The sequence below is a fragment of the Pituophis catenifer genome, unplaced genomic scaffold, assembly GCF_029215685.1.
Source record: "Pituophis catenifer annectens isolate HBS135680 unplaced genomic scaffold, rPitCat1.0.hap2 SCAF_3, whole genome shotgun sequence".
Lineage (NCBI taxonomy): Eukaryota > Metazoa > Chordata > Lepidosauria > Squamata > Colubridae > Pituophis > Pituophis catenifer.
Window position 1 is genome coordinate 64,796,287 of NW_027256883.1, and position 23,136 is coordinate 64,819,422.

Below are 23,136 nucleotides of genomic sequence, written 5' to 3' on the forward strand. Positions count from 1 at the left end.
CTCACAAATGCTGCAGGATTTCCTTGCTACACAACATAAAGGGCAGCAGAGATATCACTTACAAAGATATACGGCTGCCCTCCCTCTTCTAGATGTGAAGCGTGAGAGAATTTCCATGTACTCAAGTTTTCTGCGACCTTTGGCATTGTGTAAGTAAGTGCCTGGGGCCAGATTGCAAAATTACAGAATGAATACTCCCAGTCTCAGTTCTAGGTTTCATTCATTCCCTTCTTTGGGCATGTCCACATGGCTAACCACAGACCAGCGTCTCATGCAATCAGCCCTTCACTTCCCCTTTTTCTTGTTGTTTGCTATATAATATCATTTCCAAAAGTTAATATTCATAACGTTAGACATCTAACACAAGCACATTTAGAAAAGGAGAAGGAAGACTGTAGATCGTTCACAATGCCCAGAAGCATTGAGAATCTATGGCTCTGCAGATTTGCCAAATTAAAATTCCTAGCAGAGTTAACCAGGATGGCCAGTGGCAACTGTATTTGAGCAACATCTGGAAGGCGGCTGGTTTCTTATGAGTGCATCTAGGCACCAAGCTGAGATCATGCTACAACAAAGATGCTGCACTTATGAATTGCCATTTAACAGGCAGGTGGAACTTCTAATGAAATAAATGATTTGGAAGCTACTTGTGGCAATGATGCTAAATATAGGGTCGTTTACAAATACTAATACTGAACCCTGCTTTCCAATCACTTCCCAGTTCTGGCAAATTACAAACATAGGCAAAGTTTAGTGTGCTTTTTGCCTATAAAAGAAATCTAAAAACTTTCCACAACTGATTTGCCCGATTTAGTCTTCCAAATCTACCCCGTTTCCCCTAAAATAAGACATTCCCTGATAATAAGCCCAATTGGACTTTTGAGCCCATGCGCTAAAATAAATCCGACCCAAAAAAATAAGCCCTCCCCGAAAATATTTAAATGCATGCGCAACCGGTTCCCGCCATTTCCTCTAGTTAGGGTTAGGGAAACAGAGCTGGAAATCAGGTAAGATGGCAAGAGGAGCCCCATCTTGCGCCACGTGCCCCAGAGTAATAAGACATCTCTGAAAATAAGGCCAAGCACTTATTTCGGGGTTCAAAAAAAATATAAGATAGGGTCTTAATTTATGAGAAACACGGTAAACTGTGCGGGGACCTTGCTTCTGTCTGAGCTTGGTTGTTTTCTTGCACATGTTTCATTACCCAAACTAGGTAATATCAGATTGATGATGTTACCTAGTTTGAATAATGAAAAGTCAGCAAGAAAACAACCAAGCTCAGAGAGCACCAAGGACCGCTCGTTTCAAACCTGAGCTACAAATATTCTCCTTTATTGGTCTAACAACTGGGTGTAAATCTGATTTTCTGCTTCATTTTATCTAGAGCGGAAAACAAATTGTGTCACCATAAGCCAAATATCTCTCTAGCTAACACTTCAAATGTAAAGCTCTTTCTGGATTGTTAGGTGATCCGTTGGCAATTGGCAACCTAATAATCCAAAAAATTTACAATTGTGCTGAAATGGATAAATTAACATTTGAGTTTAAAAGATAAGGTAGACTCAAAATACTACACGGCATGGAATAGATGGTACAATTGGATAAACCTAAAGAAAAGAGAGTAAATGTAAAATTAGGTAAGACAACAAAATTAACAAACAGGCACCTTCAACAAGATAAAGGATGTGATAAAGTGACAAAGTCACTTTCTATATTTTGTTTTTCGTTTTTCATTTTTTTTTTTCTCTTTCTCTCTTTTCTTTTCTTCTTTTTCTTTTAAATTTTGTTTTGTTTTCTTTTTCTATATTTTGCTGTGAGTAAGTAATGTCGTTCGGATTAATATAAATGTATTTTGTATATACTGTATTTTATCTTTTTAAGTTTAATAAAGTTTGTTTTTAAAATTTTTAAAAAAATGTAAAACTCTTTTCACTTCAAATTTCAGCAACTGATAAACGGGCAGTAAATTGGTCTTACATATTAAGACCAGTTGGGTTAATTTGTATAGCAACTTTATACCATGATAATTTTTTTTTCTTAAAAAAAAAGAAAACATACACTCATGTTAAGAACATGAGTGTCCTGGAAAAATAGAAAACAATAGCTGTTCTTTCCATCCCTACCTTATCTACCATGTGTTTAAGTTATCAATCAAATCACCATGGGAGAAATAAACTTATAGAGTTTGTTGCACAAAATCCTTTGAAATTAATGCCAACTCTTTTAAATATCTGTCTTCAAATATATCTAGCCTGGATTTTTGAGGGCTGTTTTTTTCTTCTAATTTCCATGCAAAAACTGCCCAGCCCAATGCTAGTTATTCTCTTGTAATCCCTTATAAGATTTTTTAAAAAAAAAAGGTTTGCAAAAACAGGTTTTCATTTACCAGTCTTTTCAGAGCAGTGATTTTGAAATCATTCATTATTTCATTATTTATTATTTGAATAATTCATTTTGTTTTTTCTGGCACACATACCAGAAACCCCAGGGAACATTTTTAGTATGTTTTTCCCACTGGAATAATTCTAAAATCAATGCTGTGAAGGCAACCAATAAATGGAAATCTTTCTGTTAACAACTTAGCTAGCTTCCCTGGCATACATGAGCTAACAATTCCAATGTCACATCAGATTCATATGCACTGGATCCGTAGAACAGAACACTTGAAAAAAACCAGCTCCAGGGAAGAATATCTTGGCTTGAAACTGTCCAAGATGCCGTAGATTCACTGATGTTATTTTTAATTAAGAATGGGGAAGGAAAGGCATTTGTAAGCAGCCTGCATGATCTCACAGGTTATCTGGTGGATATGTTATTCATGCTGTTTTGGATGCCCATAGGATAACCACAGTGCAATTTGCAAGACAATATCTTGAATTATGATCTAGGTTTTTGTTTGAGCTTTTGAGAGCTGAGAAAGTGTATGGGGTTCTCTGAAGGATGAACGCTGTTCAAAAGCTTCATCCATGTCTCTTTTGAAACCTTGGGGCAGCCAGATAGGAACTGGGTGGTTGATTTCAGGACATGGCTAAGCTTCTTTGAGGAAGGCTGTTACTCTAATTACTTCTGAGAGATACAAGGGTTGGTTGATTTGTCTTCATAGTCTATCTGAGTGTTATTTACACGGAATGAATGCTTAACTCTTTAGGCACTCCAAAGTGGCTAAATCTTACCCCCAATATTATTTAACATCTACATGAAATCACCTGCAGAATTTATATATTTCATGATCCTCAACTGTATTTACCATCTTTAGCCAAATTGGAAATGCTATATGTCCTGAATAAGGATCTGGAAATTTAAGGACCTGAGAAACAAGTTCACATTAAATTCTTTCAAGATAGACTTGCTGTTTGTGAATAAACATCCAGGAATATTGTTCTCAGTGGGATTATACTACCACAAAAGAGGTAGGTCCAGGGCTCATGCCCTTCCTAGACTTCCACTGCAGGTTGACACTATGGCTCAGGGAGGATCTTCACCCAGAAGTTATGGTCCTAACCAGTGGTGGGATTCAAATAATTTAACAACCGGTTCTCTGCCCTAATGATTTCTTCCAACAACCAGTTCACCAAATTGCTCAGAAAGTTAACAACTGGTTCTCCCGAAGTGGTGCGAATTGGCTGAATCCCACCACTGGTCCTAACTATACTAGGATGTTTTGGCAATAGTAAGTCATGCCCTGATCATCCCCACAATTAGATCTCTGCAACACACCAACCTGAAGCTGCTTTTGAAAAAGACTTGGAAGCTATAACTGGTCTAGAACAAAACAACTAGGCTGCTAGCTTCTTCTTAGGTCATTGCATTGATTACCAATTGGCTTATAAGTGCTGTATAACATAGGAAAAATGTCACTCTGTAGTTGTAGCAGTTAAAAATTAAAAGCAGTTAAATGTGCTGTTCAGGATCTATAAAGCCTTAGGTAACAAGGTACAAGCATAGATATAGGACCAGTGGTGGGTTGTCCCTGGTTCGGGCTGGTTCTATAGAACTGGTAGTAAAACCGGCAGGAGGCTCTGCCCACCAACCCCGACATCAGCAGGATGCTTCTGAAGCACGTGAGCGGCCTCATTGCGAACCAGTAGTAAAGGTAAGGAGAACCCACCCCCGTATGGGACTATTTTACTAAATGTGATTCCGTATATCCCATCATCAAAACTGGGTCTGTTAAGAAACCCCCTACCATAAGATCTATGGGATGTGACAAAACGCCAGGCCTTTTGATAATAGCCTCTATACTCTGGAATGTTCTGCTTCTAGAAGTATGATTCTCCTTTTTGTTCAGGAAGATCCTGAATGCTTTTATTCCAGTAGGCTTTCAGCCTATCATATAATGGTTGGGCAACTACTGTTTACTAAAAATTATTTTATATTGCATTATTTCTAATTTTGTTTATTCTGCACTGTCCAATCCTAGTGATTGTGGTGATATTAGCATATAAAATAAACAAATCATTTTATTTGCCTAGGTTCATCACTGATGATACATCGTATCATACTTTACAGATTGTGATGGATGAGGGACACCCAACAAGCTAAACTAAAGCCAAACACACTGTATTATGCAGGGGTGGGATTCAAAAATTTCAGCAACTGATTCGCTGCCTGGTTGCTGGGTAGGCATGGCCATGGGTGTGGGGCCTACTCGGCCTCTTACACCACGGCAGGGGGGGCATATTCACCCTCCCCAGGCTCCATAGGCTTTCCTTGAGCCTCCAGGAGGGTGAAAACAGCCTCCCCCAGGCACTGGAGGCCCTCTGGAGGCCGGAAATGGGCCTGTTTCTGGACTTCCAGTACTTCTGGTAGTTTTTTTGCCCTCCCCAGGCTCCGTAGGCTTTCCTGGAGCCTCCAGGAGGGCGAAAACAGCTTCCCCTGGGCACCAGAGCCCTCTGGAGGCCAGAAATGGGCCTGTTTCTGGACTTCCAGTACTTCTGGTAGGCCCATTTTTTGCCCTCCCCAGGCTCCGTAGGCTTTCCTAGAGCCTCCAGGAGGGCGAAAACAGCCTCCCCCCAGGCACTGGCCCTCCAGAGGCCCCACGGAGGCCAGAAACAGGCCCATTTCTGGACTTCCGGGAGGCCTGTTTTTCGCCCTCCCAGAGCCTCCATGCGCACCCTGCACTTACCTGGCATCCAAAATGGACCGTGTGAAGACTCCTGGGAGGGGCGGGGTGGGTGGGGTCAACCAGTTCTTGGAACAACCGGTTCAGCAAACCAGATTAAAATTAACATCCGTTTCGCCCGAACCAGTCCTAACTGGCTGAATTCCATCCCTTGTATTATGTCTTAAACCAGGATATGGAGCCAGGCATTCTGTGCTCTGCTTCTTAGAAGTTATGCTTCTCTGAATTGTTTCTATCTGTACAGATAAATGTGTAGGTGTATATACTTCCACAAGAACATGTGAATTATGCATTTGCACACATAAGGATCAAACATTACCTAAATTATCAGGCTGTTATAAATCAACTGTAATTTTAAATGTTATTTACCATATTACATCAAGGTCTGTCAACAGTTCAGAACTGTGCATAATATCAACATTAAATCCAGATTTATTCAACTGTGTGTGTGTGTGTGTGTGTGTGTGTGTGTGTGTTTCAATGTGACCTAAGAAAGAAGTTGTGGGTAAGAAATCCCTAGGAACTCTTGTAAATCAATTTGAATCAAAATGAGTTAAATGCATGAGAAATCAATGTTTGAACAACACCCTTACCTGTACTGTTAGTGTCCAGGTGATCTTGCTTGCAAGTACCGTTTCCCCCCGAATATAAGACCCTGTCTTATAGTTTTTTTGAACCCTAAATAAGCTCTTGGCCTTATTTTCTGGGAGGTCTTATTATTTTGGAGCGCGTGGAGCAAGATGGGGCTCCTCTTGCTATTTTACCTGATTTCCAACTCTGTATTTAAATATTTTCGGGGAGGGCTTATTTTCGGGGGGGAGGCTTATTTTAGCACATGCGCTCAAAAGCCTGATTGGGCTTCTTATCAGGGGATGTCTTATTTTCGGGAAAAGAGAATACAACATAGGAGAAATGTCACTCTGTAGCTGTAGCAATAACAGATAAAAGGCTAAAATGAGGGAAGGCTTATTTCATTCCTATTAACTGACCACTGTAACTTAAAGAGCCTAGCCTTGTCTCCAACAAGCCACACTTTGGCTGTGTTGCACCATAATTCCCATAGTCCTCAACAGTGGCCACGTTAACTGGGAATTAAGAAACACATCCACTATATCTGGAAGCTGTAAAATGAAAAAGACCAATCTAGGATATCCCCCCCCCTTTTTTTTTTCAAAGTGCACAAGAATACAGTACCACCACCCTTCCACCCCAAACCAGAAGGATAAATTTAAGAACAGTAAATAAGTTAGGAGTATAGCAGCAAAATGCTGGGTCCAGTCATTTCTCCCAAGAGAGCCAGAACAGCTCTGTGGTTTTATCAGTGCTTGTAATTAACACCTGGCTCAAACATGTTTATTGGCAAAACAGAAGATGGGGGAGAATGGAAGACAAATGAACCTTGAAATTAATTGCCTCCGCTTTCTATGGGTTCCTTTAACAATGGGCATTATAAAATACAATTTTCCAAAAAGGAATAAGAAATATCGGCCTGCAATTCCATGTTTCTATAAGAAGCAACATATTTAATCTCAAAATAATAGCTTTTCTCCAAGGAACGCTTAGAATAAGTCTTATTCAAATGCTTTGTGTATTGTGGAAGCATTAGAAAGGTGGTTTTAATGTATTTCTTTTATCATTATAATAAAAGAAACATTTTGGACTTCGTAGAAAATGAATTTCCACATTAAATATGCACCATATATGTACTGGCAAAAATTAATTTTCTAGGTTTCTGTTTAGTTTAAGTAGACAATAAACATATTCATTTGCAAACTGCAGGCAATTGTCCTCTCTAATTCTAAAGACATGCTGTTATGTGGCATTATCAGAATGACAAAATGACTAATAATACAAGCATCTAAAAAGTGTATGTTTGTGTAGACCAGATGAAATAGAGATATAATTGATTTCACCATTCTGATTTAGGGACAAATCTGTGAAAGCATTCAGTTAGCATATTCAAAAATTGGCTTATATGAAAATCAGGTATGTTCACCATCATCATATGGGATGGCATCCAGACAACATAAAAAAGAAGAAGAAGAAACATGCTTTTCAATTTCATATAAGGTCCCAAATCAAATTCTGATGAATATTTTTAATTGAATTCTTCATTATGTAGGGGCTACAAGGATAGTAATGATTAAAGCTTTCATTTGGACTTTTGATGGAAGAGGCTTCTGTTTTATTTTAGTACAAATGCAAAGGAAAGAAGAAAACTTTAAAAAAGAAAAAGAGAGCAGGATACATCACTCAGTCTGCACCTGGGACCTGTAAACTTGTTTGTCCAGATAATGTTTGCAATTCTGAAGGCATCCTGTTTGTTCTACAGTACATTGTTTTCTGGAATGCTAAGCAGCTGCTCTTTTTCTGAAATCTCTTTGTCTGGCTAGATTTTATTTTTATTTATACTCAGAAAAATTCTCATTTCTCTCTTCAGGGCTTGCTATGGAATAAGGAGTTGCGATAAGAAACAACTGTGTTCAACTGAAATCTGAATTAAATAACAGCATGTACTTTAAATCTTTATCAATGATAAAACCAGCCTGCATTATAAAAATGTTACTAATACATAAATAATACATATGTTGAAGTGACAGCATTAAAAGAATTTTCTCTTTTTATCTCCTGGGTTTTTTTCCCTTTTCTTTTTGTAAAACAATTGTTTCTCTTTAACTACAGTACCTTTGAGAGCCAGTTTGGTGTAGCGGTGATGGCATCAGGTTAGAAACCAGGAGGCTGTGAGTTCTAGTTTAACTTTGTTTACGAAGCCAGCTGGATGACCTTGGGCCAGTCACTTTCTTTCAGCCATGGGAAGGAGGCAATGGCAAATCACTTCTGAAAATCCTTGCCAGGCTTATGTAGGAAGCCTCTGAGAATCAGACACGACTGAATGAAAGGAAGGAAGGAAGGAAAGAAGGAAGGAAGGAAGAAAGAAAGAAAGAAAGAAAGAAAGAAAGAAAGAAAGAAAGAAAGAAAGAAAGAAAGAAAGAAAGAAAGAAAGAAAGTCCCTCTAATCTGAATTCAAATGAAGATGGTAAAAGAGGAGGCCACCTTGGTATCTTGTGCACAAGGGTCCTGAACCTCCACTTCCCTTGGGGCTTCAACAATCTTGTCACATAGGAAAGAGAAACCCCCTACCTAACTAACTTGGCTACATGACTCCTTGATTCTCCATTACCCTCACTTTCCATTTTCTTTGGAGAAAGCAAAGAAAAGATACATTGCAGGACAGCAGTTTGATCCCCCTGATATCTATAGAATCAAATTACACAGCAGGTAATAACAGAAGAATTTCAGGTGCTAAGCACTTGAGTCTTAATTGGTCACATGCATCCAGCAAAATCCTCAAAGGCTGGAAATGTATTCTGCTATTGATGCTCTGCAGGCATCCACCTGGTGGATAGGTGCCATTCCTTAAACCAGAGGACTTCAAACTTGGCAGCTTTAAGACTTGTGGATTTTAATTCCCAGAATTCTCCAGCCAGCTATGCTATGCTGACTGGAGAATTCTGGGAGTTGAAGTCCACAAGTCTTAAAGCTGCCAAGTTTGAAGTCCTCTGCCTTAAACAAATCCTGTTACTATAAGAACTCCATTCTCACTAAGTAGCAAGGGGGGTGGGTGGGGAGGAAGCAACACAGCATTTCTAAAGACTCTTCCTCCGAAAAGAATCTGGGAGACATAAGAACAAGTTCAGCTGCTGAGTTGATTTGCTTTTGCCACTGCTAAAAAAAAAAAAAAGTTAGCTACAACTTTCAGTAACTATAAATGAATGAAATACTTCGAAGTCGGGATGGGGACAGACAAAGGCAGGTGCTGAAGGGAATTATGTCCTGTGGGATTCCAGATGCACTGAATAGTACAGAAACCAAAACTTAACAATAACTGAGAAAGTGGTTTCAAGCTGAACCACCAGAGTCTATCTTGAAGCTTAGTTTGTGCTGATCTAAAGTGTTTTCTTCATTGGCAGAAAAGCAGATGCCGTGTGTCACTCATGCTCCCCCCTCAACCCACCCCCACTTTAAGGCCAATTAAAACAAACTTAAATCTTGCCAGCAGCTGTGCTTTTTCCTCTCGTGCATATTCCATCCCAAATGATTCTGAAGATAATCGTGGGACTTAGAAGTCTGGATCAGAATAAAGGTCTGGGAAAGTCCCCTTCTTGAATGAAAAGCTATTTGTGTCATATAAATTATCCAAGGCAAAAAAAGAAGGGATATTCTTTAGGCCTAGCAAAGCAAGCTAGACTTGAAGAATCCCCAGACTTGAATGAACTATTTGCAGAAGATGTATCATCAGGCAGATTTTGTACATACAAGCAGGATAGCAATAGCAATAGCACTTAGACTTATATACTGCTTCACAGTGCTTTTACAGCCCTCTCTAAGCGGTTTATAGAGTCAGCATATTGCCCCCAACAATCTGGGTCCTCATTTTACTGACCTTGGAAGGATGGAAGGCTGTATCAACCTTGAGCCGGTGAGATTTGAACTGCTGAACTGCAGCTAGCAGTCAGCTGAAGTAGTCTGTAGTACTGTACTCTAACCACTGTGCCACTTCGGCTCTACATTTCTTAAATCAGATCACCTACACACCCGTGCTGCCCTTTTATTCATGTGACTTAATAAGAGTTTGTCTCCTAATCCACCTGATTAAAGTTGTTTCCCCTCCTCAGTTATTAAGACAAAAAAAAAAAAACCTCATTATCAAACAGCCATTGATCAAGAAGTCCAATAAACATGATGTAATTGTAGCAGGGGTGGGCAATGGCAGCATTTTGTGCCTGGAAATAATTGTGTAAACTCAACTAAACTCAAATATCAGAGGCTCATTTTTGATACAGTGAATGTCTCCCTAAAGCCCGGCAGGTAGAAGAGGTGGTGGAACCTGGCAGAACTCAAAATATCTAAGCAGTGTGGTATCTGATTAATAATTGAATGGAAGATCACCAGAAAATACCAGGACTGTAGATTATGCTGGAAGGTTTAGCTGTGTCTGTACTGGTGTGAAGAAAACTATTTGCCCATGTGTTAAGAGGAGTTCAGCTCTCCTTGGAAAACATTTTCCTTTTCTAAGGAATAATGTGCTCTTGTGATTCTTGCAATGAACTCTGCCCTCTCTGCCATATTGTTGGAGAAAAGGAAAAGCCAGCAGTAAAGATGGATGGATAATTCTGCAGTTACCATCAGCAGAGACTAAATTACACTAATAGCAAATAATATGCCTAGGGATCCTGTAAAGCCAGAAATCTCTGGCTTGCCATGTCCACTTAGGTAGCCCTCAAAGACGCACAGCTTTTCTAAAAAGCTGGAACTGCATAAGCCATTATGTACCAAATGTATTCTGAGAAAGTAATCTCCACTGGATTTCCAACATACAACAACTGCAAAAATCATCTCCAAGTCAAACCTGTGTCCTGGTAACTACATAAATAGGTCAATAAGATTTTCTTGACAGTGACGTGGACTTGGTTTGACCGCTTAGTTTTGCAATGTTTCTTTGACCTCCAGTCTAGACTATAATCATAGACATCCACAGCCCGCCAGAATGACAGAAAATATGTGGTAACTTTACCTCTTTTTGTACATGCTTCAAAAGTACATTAAGAGGGGAAAATTTCATTGTCACACACATTTCATCACTCGCTTTCTTTCCCCTGGTCACAAATGGCCTGAGATTCCCTGGTGTTCTTCCTTCCAAATACTAACCAAACTTAGCTCTAGTGAGCTTTTTTCAAGATCAGTCAAAATTGTTATTTACTGCTACCTGCCAGAATATTAAAAATCAATGCACTTTGGGAAATAAATTATTCCAAATCCCTCTGAATAAGAGGCAGATGCTGCAAAAAGAAAACTTCAAGCGAGGGCTTTTTGATGGAGGAGAACTTTCAACTGCAATCAACACTATACTAAACACCACTGATGAAATATATTGGGTAAGTGACTCATGGAAATAAATTATCCTTGACCACTCTCTGAGCTTCACCTCTAATGGGTATGAGTAAATGTCTGTATACTTCCTTCCTTACTCTTATTAAGATTCCTGTATGACCAAATACCCAATCTGTTTGTTAGCAGTTGTGCTGAGATCATTAGCAAGGTTAAGAAAAAAAAACAGGAGAGAGTCAATTACAAACACAAGTAGCAATGAGCTTCCTACCAGGAATATTTATGCCGCAGCTGGGGACAAGGAGGGGAGGTGTGATCAGACTGTCAAAAGCAGCACTGCAACAGAAGCCCCACACCTATTTATGTACAACACCCATATGTACAAAAGGTGTGGAGCTTGCAGCGAGATGCCACGACGCTTTTGTCATTTTAACAAAAGCAGCAAGATCTTGGAAACATTTTCTCTTGTCCAGCTTATCTTCCAGGCTAAGCGGCTTTGCTCTAAACATAGTGGGAAATATGCATCTCTTTTTAGTTTAAAATTTATCAGACTTTAAATGAAAGAAATATATATAATGAACATGGTGATGCAAATAATATATATATATATATATATATATATATATATATATATATATATATATATATATATATTCCTATTTTGTTTTACTGTGTCTTTGAAGAAAAAATATTAATGATCCTTGATAATTGGCGGTAATATAAAGTACCATGTTTAAATTACCATGTTGGAGCCTTGGTTCTGTTTCTTTCTCCTAGAGAAATTAGTTGTGGATTATCAGCCACAACTGCATAACAGATAAAAATAGTAAACAACAACAACGACAAAATCAAACCAGAGGGAACTAGAGAAATGTTCTTGAACCTGAGCAATCCTCAAAAATAAGATTTTGACACCTTGATTCAAATTGCCAATTAACAGATAAAACCTTATACTACGGTAAAGAATAGTTCATTAGCAGGAACTTTTTTCTATTTTCAGTCTACTAAAACAAATAGGAACTAATTTTAAGCAAGGAAATCTTGAATATCGGGCACAATCCCATTTTAATATCTTGTTTATTGTGCATATTTAACTCTGTTTTGTTATGGTTATTGAGCGTTGGCTTGTACTTCTGGTTATATTACATCATTTGGCTCTTCTAACAGCATTTTTTTAAAAATATGCATAAAGGGAATGTACAATTTGCAAGAGTGCAGTCTGAAATTCTTAAACTACATCTCTTATTAATATGACAATTAAAAAAATGAATCCATAGCTGCCTGTAGTAGGTGGCATGAAAAATCATTTAAAAATCAATGTTTTCATTATAAATAATATCTAGAATTGCATTTCATAATTTATCTTTAGCCTTGGGTGTATCTTCTGTGACTAGTTTATGATCAAAATAAATCACAAATAAAGGGCAGCTTTTACTTCATTTCAATTTTATATATTAACCACTTGGGACAGGTTTCCATTGCCCGAGAATGCAACCTCCCACCTTGGAGGCCAGGAGGCCTCTGGCTGCAGACACCTCATAGCTTCAGCAGCTGGCCGAAGAAAGGCAACAACAGCTGGACTGCAGAGGCCTGGCCACTTGGAAGAGATTGAATTGAAAAGGGAGATAGAATTGGATACTGTTATTGAATTGAAAAGGGAGATAGAATTGGATACTGTTACAATAAAATAGTGAAAAATGGTACACTGTTATTTTTAGTTTGCTGACTCCTTAGTAGAGAAGAACAAAATGTTTGTCCCACAATTATGCATTTAATGACGAATGTCAATGAAATGTTTTGGGTTTTGTACCTGCGTACTCTTATCAAATTTGTGAACTGCTTGCATTCACACTGTTTACAAAGGGTTGGTTTGGGCCCGGGTTCGTGACTTAGATGTTAACATCTTGTCTTCCTTTTGCAGGATGAGGGGAACATATTGTCTATGGAGATTCTCAGTCATCTAGGTCATAGTTGTCCCAAAGGTGCTTTATTCAAGAGGCAACTTTTTCAAGAGGGGAACTGATGATTTCCAGATTCTCTAAGATTCTAACTTCCAATTCCTTTGTGCTGGCTAAGCTTCTTAAGTTGATCCAAGTGGTCATAGATTTCCTGTTCTGTGAAAGTTCATCCATGAAAGTTCTTCCATGAAAGTTCAGCTCATGAAAAGATTCTGAACAATCTCGTAAGCAAGAGATGATACATGGCAGTAGATCCACACTATTGCTATATTTGTCATTTACGCCACTTCATTAAAAAAGATGTTTTAATCTTCTAATGTGTTTAGTTTTATAGTTTTACTATGTTTTACATAGTTTTACTGTGCTTTTATATGTTGTTTGTTTTATATATAGGTTTGCTCTCAGTAAACCATCTTGCTGGTTTTCTGAAATTGTTCTTCATAATTCTCCCTGCAAGAAAAGTTTTGGCTCACTGCTATCGTGGCTGATATTTTAGCATTCAAATCGGGTTCTGTTCTTAGATTGCTGGACTTGTGCTTCAATTCACCCATCCTTTGCACCCTAAGGTTTGAAGCTCCAGCATAGAGCAAAAGTGCTCAGCAAATGGCTTGTAGAACAGTTCCAGGACAAAGAAGAAGGCAAATAATCTACATTGGGAGCCTCTTTCTCTTTCTATCACAGACCATGCTGAATAAGATGCTACTCAGTTTTACTCAATCTGAGTAGGATTCTACTCAAGGGAAGAAAATGTATACCCCTATTCTGTGACTAGTATAGCTACTAACTAATCCTTCCAGATGTGCCAAATTTTAATGCAACTTTTTTATTTAATGCAACTTCTTTTAATTACCTCCACTTTGTTAAATACAATGGCTAATGGATGTCTGTTAGGGCTTCCACCAAGGCATCAACAAATGTTACCAAAAGGTTGACTTTAATTTGGGTTGTATATTTCCTCCCACGTGTGAGGCTCAACAGTTGTTGGCTTCTCTGCTAAGTTTTGGCAGAGCGCTAGCACTATTTTGGTACTGAATAGGGCCTGGTGTGCATAACGAAAGACTTATTTTGCATGCAGAGATGGTTTGGACACTAGTCACATTTTTTTTTTGCCCTTTTCCAACTCCTACTGGGGGAAATTTTTAAGAACTATGGGAGGTTCAAAAGCATGCATGCTACATTAAGCCTTTACTTGACTTAATATATTAGTGAGCTGATTTGAGGCCATCTGGGAATAAATATTTGCAACTCTCCATCACAAAGCGCTGCAATGGTTTTATTTACTGAAGAACTACTGAATTGAAAGTCCAGTCATATCTCTAAAATCCAAAGGGTTTTATTTTTAATTGATGTCATTTCAATGGTAGCTATATAACCTCTTTTGTTAAGAGTAGCCTGAAGAAAATCAATGTTGCAACATTACCCCACAAGTCTCGGTGGCAGGTCTGCATTTTAAAAATGGGAATTTCCTAAATAGAACAGAAAAGTAGGGGAAAAGTAGGAATACTGTACTTTACTGTAAGTAAAGGTAAAGTTCCCCTCACACATATGTGCTAGTCGTTCCCGACTTTAGGGGGCGGTGCTCATCTCCATTTCAAAGCCGAAGAGCCAGCACTGTCCGAAGACATCTCCGTGGTCATGTGGCTGGCATGACTAAATGCCAAAGGCACACGGAATGCTGTTACCTTCCCACCACGTGTTTTCAAACTGCTAGGTTGGCAGAAGCTGGGACAAGTAACAGGAGCTCACCCCATTATGCAGCACTAGGGATTCTAACCGCTGAACTGCTGACCTGTTGATCAACAAGCTCAGCGTCTTAGCCACTGAATCACTGCGTCCCTCCTGTACTGTACCTGCATGCAATAATATGTTGAGCTGAGCTACTGGACATAGGTTCAGAGGACAACAGTCTAAAAAATCCCATACATTCAGCATTCACATTTAAAAATAAACACAAATAGGCAGAGGTGAAACAAACAAACCATCCCTGTAGTTGGCTGTCTCACTCCCTGAACAGAAAGTGGGGGGAATGAGTTTTTAGACTATGAGATATCTTGTCCTCTCTCTCCTGGTAGTGCCACTGCAGGCAGAGAGGGAAATGTCACCCGCAATAAGTAGATTTGATCAAGAAATCAACTCTCTTGGAAGACTAATCCCCCTTTTATTGAGATTGGCTATAATATCAGAATGTTACAAGTCTGATTGTGCTGCATCTCTTCCTCCTTATAAACCACTGAATCAACATGGTGTCTGCCTGAACACCTTCCAAACCTTATCATATTATTCCAGATTTTAAAAATGCTTCAGTTCCTTTAGCGATTAGGCAATGATTGTTGTGTATCTCCTTCAAGGTCATTTTCCTTCATCACTACAGAAAGCTTTTTTTTTCATCCTTCCATTGCTTCCTCTCCCCCCCTCCCTCTAGAGAAAATCTAATAGAGAAAAATCTCTAGTAGATTTTTTCCAATGTGGAACTCAATCTAGAAGGTCCAATCCCATTGACATTCTGGGCAAGCTGGTAGATATTACATAGGGTCAGGGGTGGGTTCTACTTACCTTTACTACCGGTTCGCAAATGGGCCGCACACGCGCTTTTCCACACATGCACAGAAGCGTTCTGATGATGTCGGGGTCGGTGGGTGGAGCCTCCCTCCGGTTTTACTACCTTTTCTATAGAATCAGTCCGAACCGGGGGCAACCCACAACTGCCGGGTGATCATATGATCTTGGAGTGCTTGGCAACCAATCATAAGTACAGATAGTCCTCGATAATTAAGTCCAATTTTTTCTGTTGCTAAGTGAGGCAGTTGTTAAGTGAGTTTTGCCCCATTTTACAATCTTTCTTGCCACAGTTGTTAAGTGAATCAACACAGTTGTTAAGTCAGTAACATGGTTGTTAAGTAATTCTGGCTTCTTCATTGACTTTGCTTGTCAGAAGGTCGCAAAAGGGGATCACATGACCTTAGGACACAGCAATGGTCATAAATATGAATCAGTTGCCAAGCATCTGGATTTTGATGCCATCATCAGTGCGAATGCTGCAAAGGTTGTAACTGTGAAAAATTATCATAGATAATTTTTTTCAGTGCCATTGTAACTTTGAACAGTCACTAAATGAACTAAATTGAGCACTACATCTATCTATCCATCCATCCATCCATCCATCCATCCATCCATCCATCCATCTCTGGGCCTGCAAATCCTGCATCACCAAATGACAAAGGAACATCCTGTAATACAATTGGGTTGTAAACAGAATTAAAAATGAAGGGGCCATGAACCCTTGTCTTATTTTGCTCTTCCACTGCCCATATTTCTTTTGAAATTGAAGATGCACAATGAAATCTAACTCACAGGGGCTGCTCAAATGTGCTCTTATTGATTTTCACATGGGCCTCTCTTTTCCGCAATGCAGATGTGCATTTTTCAAAGGAGTTTTAAGAAGCAGCTTTGATCTGCCTTGTTCACCGGACCAATATATACATTAAATGTAATTGCTATATAATGATTTGAGACACTAGAAAAAATTATGGTTAGCTTGGCTTCAAAGGACAGTTGGATTCTGAAAGCTCTTTTTGACCTTCCTCAGCTTAAACCATTTTCTGGAGTGGGAAAGTCAAAGGTCACCAATAGAAAACATTAGAAAAATTAGAGAGTGTTTCTATGAGTTATAGATTTTTTTTTAAAGAGATTTTTCTCAAAGCTCTCAGTTTTAAAATAGCTAACACCAAATGCATTTAGCCCGAAGCTTTTAAAATTGTTGTAAGCTTTCAGAACAAATTGTTGTGCATTTGTAAATTAAGTCTGTTGGAATCCAACAATCCAGTTCTGGGTGTATTTTGTATCCAGTTCTCCAGAAAGTTTCAAAAATCCAGAAATAAAAAAAAACCTCTCTTAATTCTTTTCAAAAAAGAAACGCATTTACTGACTTTCCCTGTCCGTCCTTTTAGCTATTCATTCATTTAGCCTTTAGGTAGATGGCTTGCAAAGCCTGAACAGCCTTTTTCTAGCTTGTGCACTGTTGGAAACAACCCACTCAGTCACCAGCAAACTCCAAGCATGACTTCATTCTTCAGACAAATTGCTGTGAAAAGGCTATACAGGAAAGAGGACTGTGGGTCTATTTTTAAACACACTGCCTGCCTCATAGCTCAAAACAGTGGTAAGAAAAGTTCAATCACTTGGGGCCTCAGTATATCCTTTTTCCCCTTTCGGCTCGGTTGCCAGAAAGCAAGTTCCTTTGTATGTGTGGAGAGTGGGGTGGGGGGGTTGGGGGGGGAGAGACAGACAGAAATAATGAGGAGACAGATTCCATTTAAGCTGAATGGACAAAATCCAAAATAGATATTGAGGGAGGGGGGCTTTGTCCAGTTTTCTGTAGCTTTGTGAAACCAGCGAGTTTGTGCCTAATTCCGTGTGGGTGTAAACTTCTGAACTGTGGGTTTGGCAAATCAAAAATTTTGCATGTAATTTTAAAATGCAGGGTTCTTACAGCTTGTCCACACATTTGTGTTGTGCTGTGTTGATGACCTGGTTGTTTGAACGCAACCTTCCATTCTACAAAGTGTCTACTGGGAGGCTTGATAGTTTGATTACACTCCTAATCGGCACGCCTCGGAAAGAGAGCTACCATACAAAGCCACCAACCAGCTTCCTCGTGTAACCTCAGTTCCCTCAAACACTTCTGAATATAGGGAAACTGTTGGTTTTGGAGAGGATTTTAAGTCACAAAAAAGATGCGTTAAGTCTGCAGATTTTTACGGGCCCCAATTGCACCTTCAAGCTTCTGAGCTCTCTCTTCCCACATCCCAATGCTTTACTCAAGCCTATTGAGTAAGATCTTTGAACTATAGCACAGAGCGGTGTTTTTCAAATGTGGCAACTTTAAGATCTGTGGACTCAGGATTCCCCAACCATGGAATTCTGGAAATTGAAGTCCACACATCTTAAAGCTGCTAAGTTTAAAAAAATACCAGCATAGAGCCTGATATATGGTAGCTTTTGAGCCAACGGGTTGCACAATCTTTCTACAGGGAAGTTTCTTATTATTGGAAGTTATTTTTAGTAGAAGTCACGAGTAAGTAAGCATGGTTTGCAAAACAGTGGAACTTGTAAAATGTTATCTCTGTCATTCCTGGAGATGTCAATTAGACATCCAATTCATAGACACTATACAGGCAGTCCTTGACTTATGACCACAATTGAGCCCAAAATTTCTGTTGTTAAACGAGACAGTTAAGTGAATATTGCTCCATTTTACCACCTTTCTTGACACAGTTGTTAAGTAAATCACTGTAGTTAGTAACATGGTTCTTAAGTGACTCCGGTTCCCCATTGACTTTGCTTGTCAATAGGTCGCAAAAAGTGATCACATGACCCCAGGACACTGCAACCGTCATAAATATGAGTCAGTTGCCAAGTGTCTGAATTTTGTCCATGTGACCAGGGGGATGCTGCAATGGTTTTAAGTTTGAAAAACGGTCATGTCACTTTTTTAAATATTGTAATTTCAAATGGTCACTAAAGAAACTGTTTAAATTAAGGATTACCTGTAAATGATTTTTTTTTTTCCTGAAAAATGCATGGCAAACTATTAATGGCAGCCTGGCAGCCGCAAATAGAGCAAACAATACTAAATAAGGCAACTGGTTTGTATTCTGCAGACACTGGAAGTATTTATTTATTATTTATTTTATTTTATTCGATTTTTATACCGCCCTTCTCCTGCTGGACTCGGGGCGGTGCACAGCCAAAGATAAAAACAGCGCATACAAAATTTAAAATTTTAAAAGAATTAAACTAGTACTGGCCCAATAAAATTTAAAATATCCCAACTAAAACCAATTTAGCAATTAAAAATATCTAAGGGGGGGCGGTCAAGCCAGCCCAGCTTGATGAAATAAAAAAGTTTTAAGGGCATGGTGAAAAGCATGGAGATCTGGGATCCTATGTATCCCCAGGGGCAGGTCGTTCCAAAGGACCGGTGCTGCCACAGAGAAGGCCCTCCCCCCGGGGGTCACCTGCCGACATTGTCTGGCCGACGGCACCCTGAGGAGGCCCTCTCTGTGGGAGCGTACTGGCCAGTGGGAGGCTATCGGTGGCAGAAGGCGGTCCCGTAAGTACCTAGGCCCTAAGCCATGGAGTGCTTTAAAGGTGGTAACCAACACCTTGAAGCGCACCCAGAAGACCACCGGGAGCCAATGCAGTTCGCGCAGGAGAGGTGTCACATGGTAGCACCCCATCGCTCCCATAATCCCCCACACGGCCACATTCTGCACCAGTTGGAGCCTCCGGGTGCTCCTCAAGGGGAGCCCCATGTAGAGAGCATTACAGTAGTCCAGGTGAGAAGTTACGAGTGCCTGAGTGACCGTGCGTAAGGAGTAGCGATCCAGAACGGGGCACAACTGGCGAATCAGGCGAACCTGATAAAAAGCCCCCCTGGCCACGGCCGTCATATGCTCTTCTAAAGACAGCCGTGCGTCCAGGAGGACACCCAAGTAATCCTTTTGCACCTTAATCATCACAGTACAAGCTCAGATCTGAGTTTAAATCCATGTCCAGTCGTCTTTGAACTTCGTCGTTTTAATAGATTGCTTGAAAATGTCTCCACTGGTTCTTCATCTCCCAGATCTTCTTGGTGAACCAGGAGAGGCTACTTGGGAAAAATCCTATCAAGCAGTTTCATAGCCTCTAGGATTCCAAGGTGACTAATTGCCTGACTGGCCTGTTGGGAAATTCCCCCACTGCCCAATAGAAACCAGCTGAATCCATAAACTGCCTGGGGTGGATCATCTTGGTGGATCCAACCTCCTTATGGAAGAGAGCATTGGCCATAAATTTCAAAGTAACCAGATAGTGAAGGAAGGGTGTTAATGCCATTCATCCTCAGGTCACATACTAATTGCTTTGAGGTAAGATCTAAATGGAAGTGGATACATTCCTCTTTGTTCTGTTATATTTTTCAATAATATTCTTTGGACCATCTGCAAGACTCAAGGATCAAAAACATTGTTCTGCAGGATTCTACTCATTATTAATGAGACAGGTACAATGGTGGGGAAAAGTCAAATTCTTGGGCATTTCAATGTGGGTACCTCAGCATTCAGTGCTGTCCCTATTGTCTTTAGCATCTTCATGAAGCCACCAGGAGTAAACATCCATCAGTTTGAACTGCAGTATCATTAATATGCTGATGATACCCAGTTATATGTTCCCCTGAGCAGAAGTCTTTATCTGGTGCCTAGAGGCAGAGGGATTGGATGTGGTGGAATAGATTCAGATGATTGTCAGCAAGTCAAAGTAATTGGTAATACAGAGAACCTCAAATACCATGAATGTTCCATCTTGGAACATTCTTGACAGATTACACTTCCTTTGTATAAGTCAGTTTTTTTCCCTCCTAGAGTCATGGATCACCATCTTGTGTCAATTCTGGAGCTGAACATCCATCTGGAATTTCTCTTGGAACAGAATATCAGGATGATAAAGGCAACAAGGATGATCTATCAGATAGTACATGGATCTGCCACTTCATAATTTTTAAATAAAAATTTCAATAAGGACGTGCTTTGGGAAAGGGAAAATATTTTGATTTTGCCCATTTTCTGTGAACTTCTCTGAAAGGGTTTCTCATCTAGAGGTAAGGAGAATTATCTGAGATATTGAATGAGAAAATTCTTTGACATCTTTGCAGTTGATTGAGGTGACTGAATAGTAGAATTCTTCAGAAAATGCATGGGAAAAATTAGATTTCAGTGTCTTTAAATAGGTTGAAATATGTAAGTTTTAATGATCTTCAGCCCACCTCCTTGATGAGTAGAACAGTCAATGTTCATCTTTTTTCATTGAAAATAATGCTGACAGGCTGTTGAATTTCATCTGTAATGTTATATTTTTATCTCCAAGCCTGTTCAACCAAATTTTCAGGAGAGAAACTTGACGTGCATTAACAAGGCTGGCTGAATGAACCCCCCTCTGGTTTAATCAGATGCAAATATATTCATTACCATAGTGGTAGAAGCAGCTGATACCTATTATTTAATGAATTTTTAAGAATTCAAAACTATTAAGCAGTCATCCCTTTAATGTGATTGACATTTAACACAATATGGAGACCTTGGGTTTCTGCTCTTACTCAACAGGTATTTCAATTTACTGTTTTTCCAGGTGTGAATATGGAAGAACTGACTTCCTCCACACAGAAATTGGTAGTCTTTGGAAATCTGCTTGGTTGTAATTAGCTGAATCATGGTTTACTGAATTTACCCAATTACCTGGATTTGCACAATACACCCAGCTATAATCTAACAAATCGTAATTTAGCCTAGTCAGTTGTACAAACTTGGGGAAACTTTAGAGGTTTGGGCAAATATTTTCTAGCCTAATGCCTCTTTATCTGTTAGAGAACAACTGCCATCATCCCGTCAGCACCACCAATGTCCATTCCTGGGGTGATAGCAGAAATTGTATTTCAACATAGTTTAGTGAGTGAGTGAGTGAGTGAGTGAGTGAGTGAGTGAGTGAGTATATGGCATAAATTATATGGATAGTAGCAGTAAACATGTATGGTCAATTTTGTAAAGGATAAGAGATTCAAGAAGTTATATACTAAGTTACAATTGCATGTTAAAATACGTTGGTTCATAAAAATGAAGTGTTCTATATTTTAATATCTAGGCCATTTATCCACCTAAGCACAGTATTTTTTAATTTGCACATATTTAATGGGAAAAGAAAGAGCTGGTACAGAAATAGTTTAAAAGTCTAGCTTATTTATTTTATTTTATTTTGAATTTGTATACTGCCCTTCTCCCTGAGGACTCAGGGCGGTGAACAGCCAAGTAAAAACATCAAGTACAAATATTAAAATACAGTTAAAATATACATATATAAATTTGGCCCCATTAATTAAAAACAATAAACAAAACACTTAAAAACACTTAAAAAATTAGGCCAGCCCGGCTTGCTGGAAAAGGAAGGTTTTAAGGGCACGGCGGAAGGCACCGAGGTCTTGGATTCTCCTTATCTCTGGAGGCAATTGATTCCAGAGGGTAGGTGCCCCCACAGAGAAGGCCCTCTCCCTGGGGGTCACCAGCCTGCACTGTTTGGCTGATGGCACCCCGAGGAGGCCCTCTCTGTGGGAGCGCACGGGTCGATGGGAGATTGTCGGTGGCAGCAGGCGGTCTCGAAGATAGCTAGGCCCTATGCCATGGAGCGCTTTAAAGGTGATAACCAACACCTTGAAGCGCACCCGGAAGACCACTGGGAGCCAGTGCAGCTCGCGCAGGAGCGGTGTTACATGGGAGCGCCAGGCTGCTCCCGTCACTACCCGCCCTGCTGCATTCTGGACCAGTTGGAGCCTCCGGGTGCTCCTCAAGGGGAGCCCCATGTAGAGAGTGTTGCAGTAGTCAAGGCGAGAGGTGACGAGGGCATGAGTGACTGTGCACAGGGAATCCCGATCAAGAAAGGGCCGCAACTGGCGGATCAGGCGAACCTGACAAAAGGTCCCCCTGGTTACAGCCATCAGATGTTCCTCCAAGGACAGCTGCCTATCCAGGAGGACTCCCAGATTGCGAGCCCTCTCTGTGGGGGCCAACGACTCGCCCCCAATAGTCAGTGATGGAGTCAACTGACTATATCGGGATGCCGGGAGCCACAGCCACTCAGTCTTGGAAGGGTTGAGCCTGAGCCTGTTCCTCCCCATCCAGATCCGCACAGCCTCCAGGCACTGGGACATCACTTCAAGGGCATCGTTGGGGTGGCCTGGGGTGGAGATGTACAGCTGGGTGTCATCAGCGTACTGGTGGTATCTCACCCCAAAGCCACGGATGATCTCGCCCAGCGGCTTCACATAAATGTTGAACAGGAGGGGCGAGAGGACCGACCCCTGAGGCACTCCACATATAAGAGGCCTTGAGGTCGACCTCTGCCCACCTGCCAACACGAACTGCGACCGGTCGGAGAGAAAGGAGGAGAACCACCGTAATACGGTGCCCCCCATCCCCAACTCTTCCAGCCGGTGCAGCATGATACCATGGTCGATGGTATCAAAAGCCGCTGAGAGGTCTAACAGGACCAGAACAGAGGAACAACCCCTGTCCCGAGCCCTCCAGAAATCATCAACCAATGCGACCAATGCCGTTTCCGTGCTGTGTCCAGGCCTGAAACCCG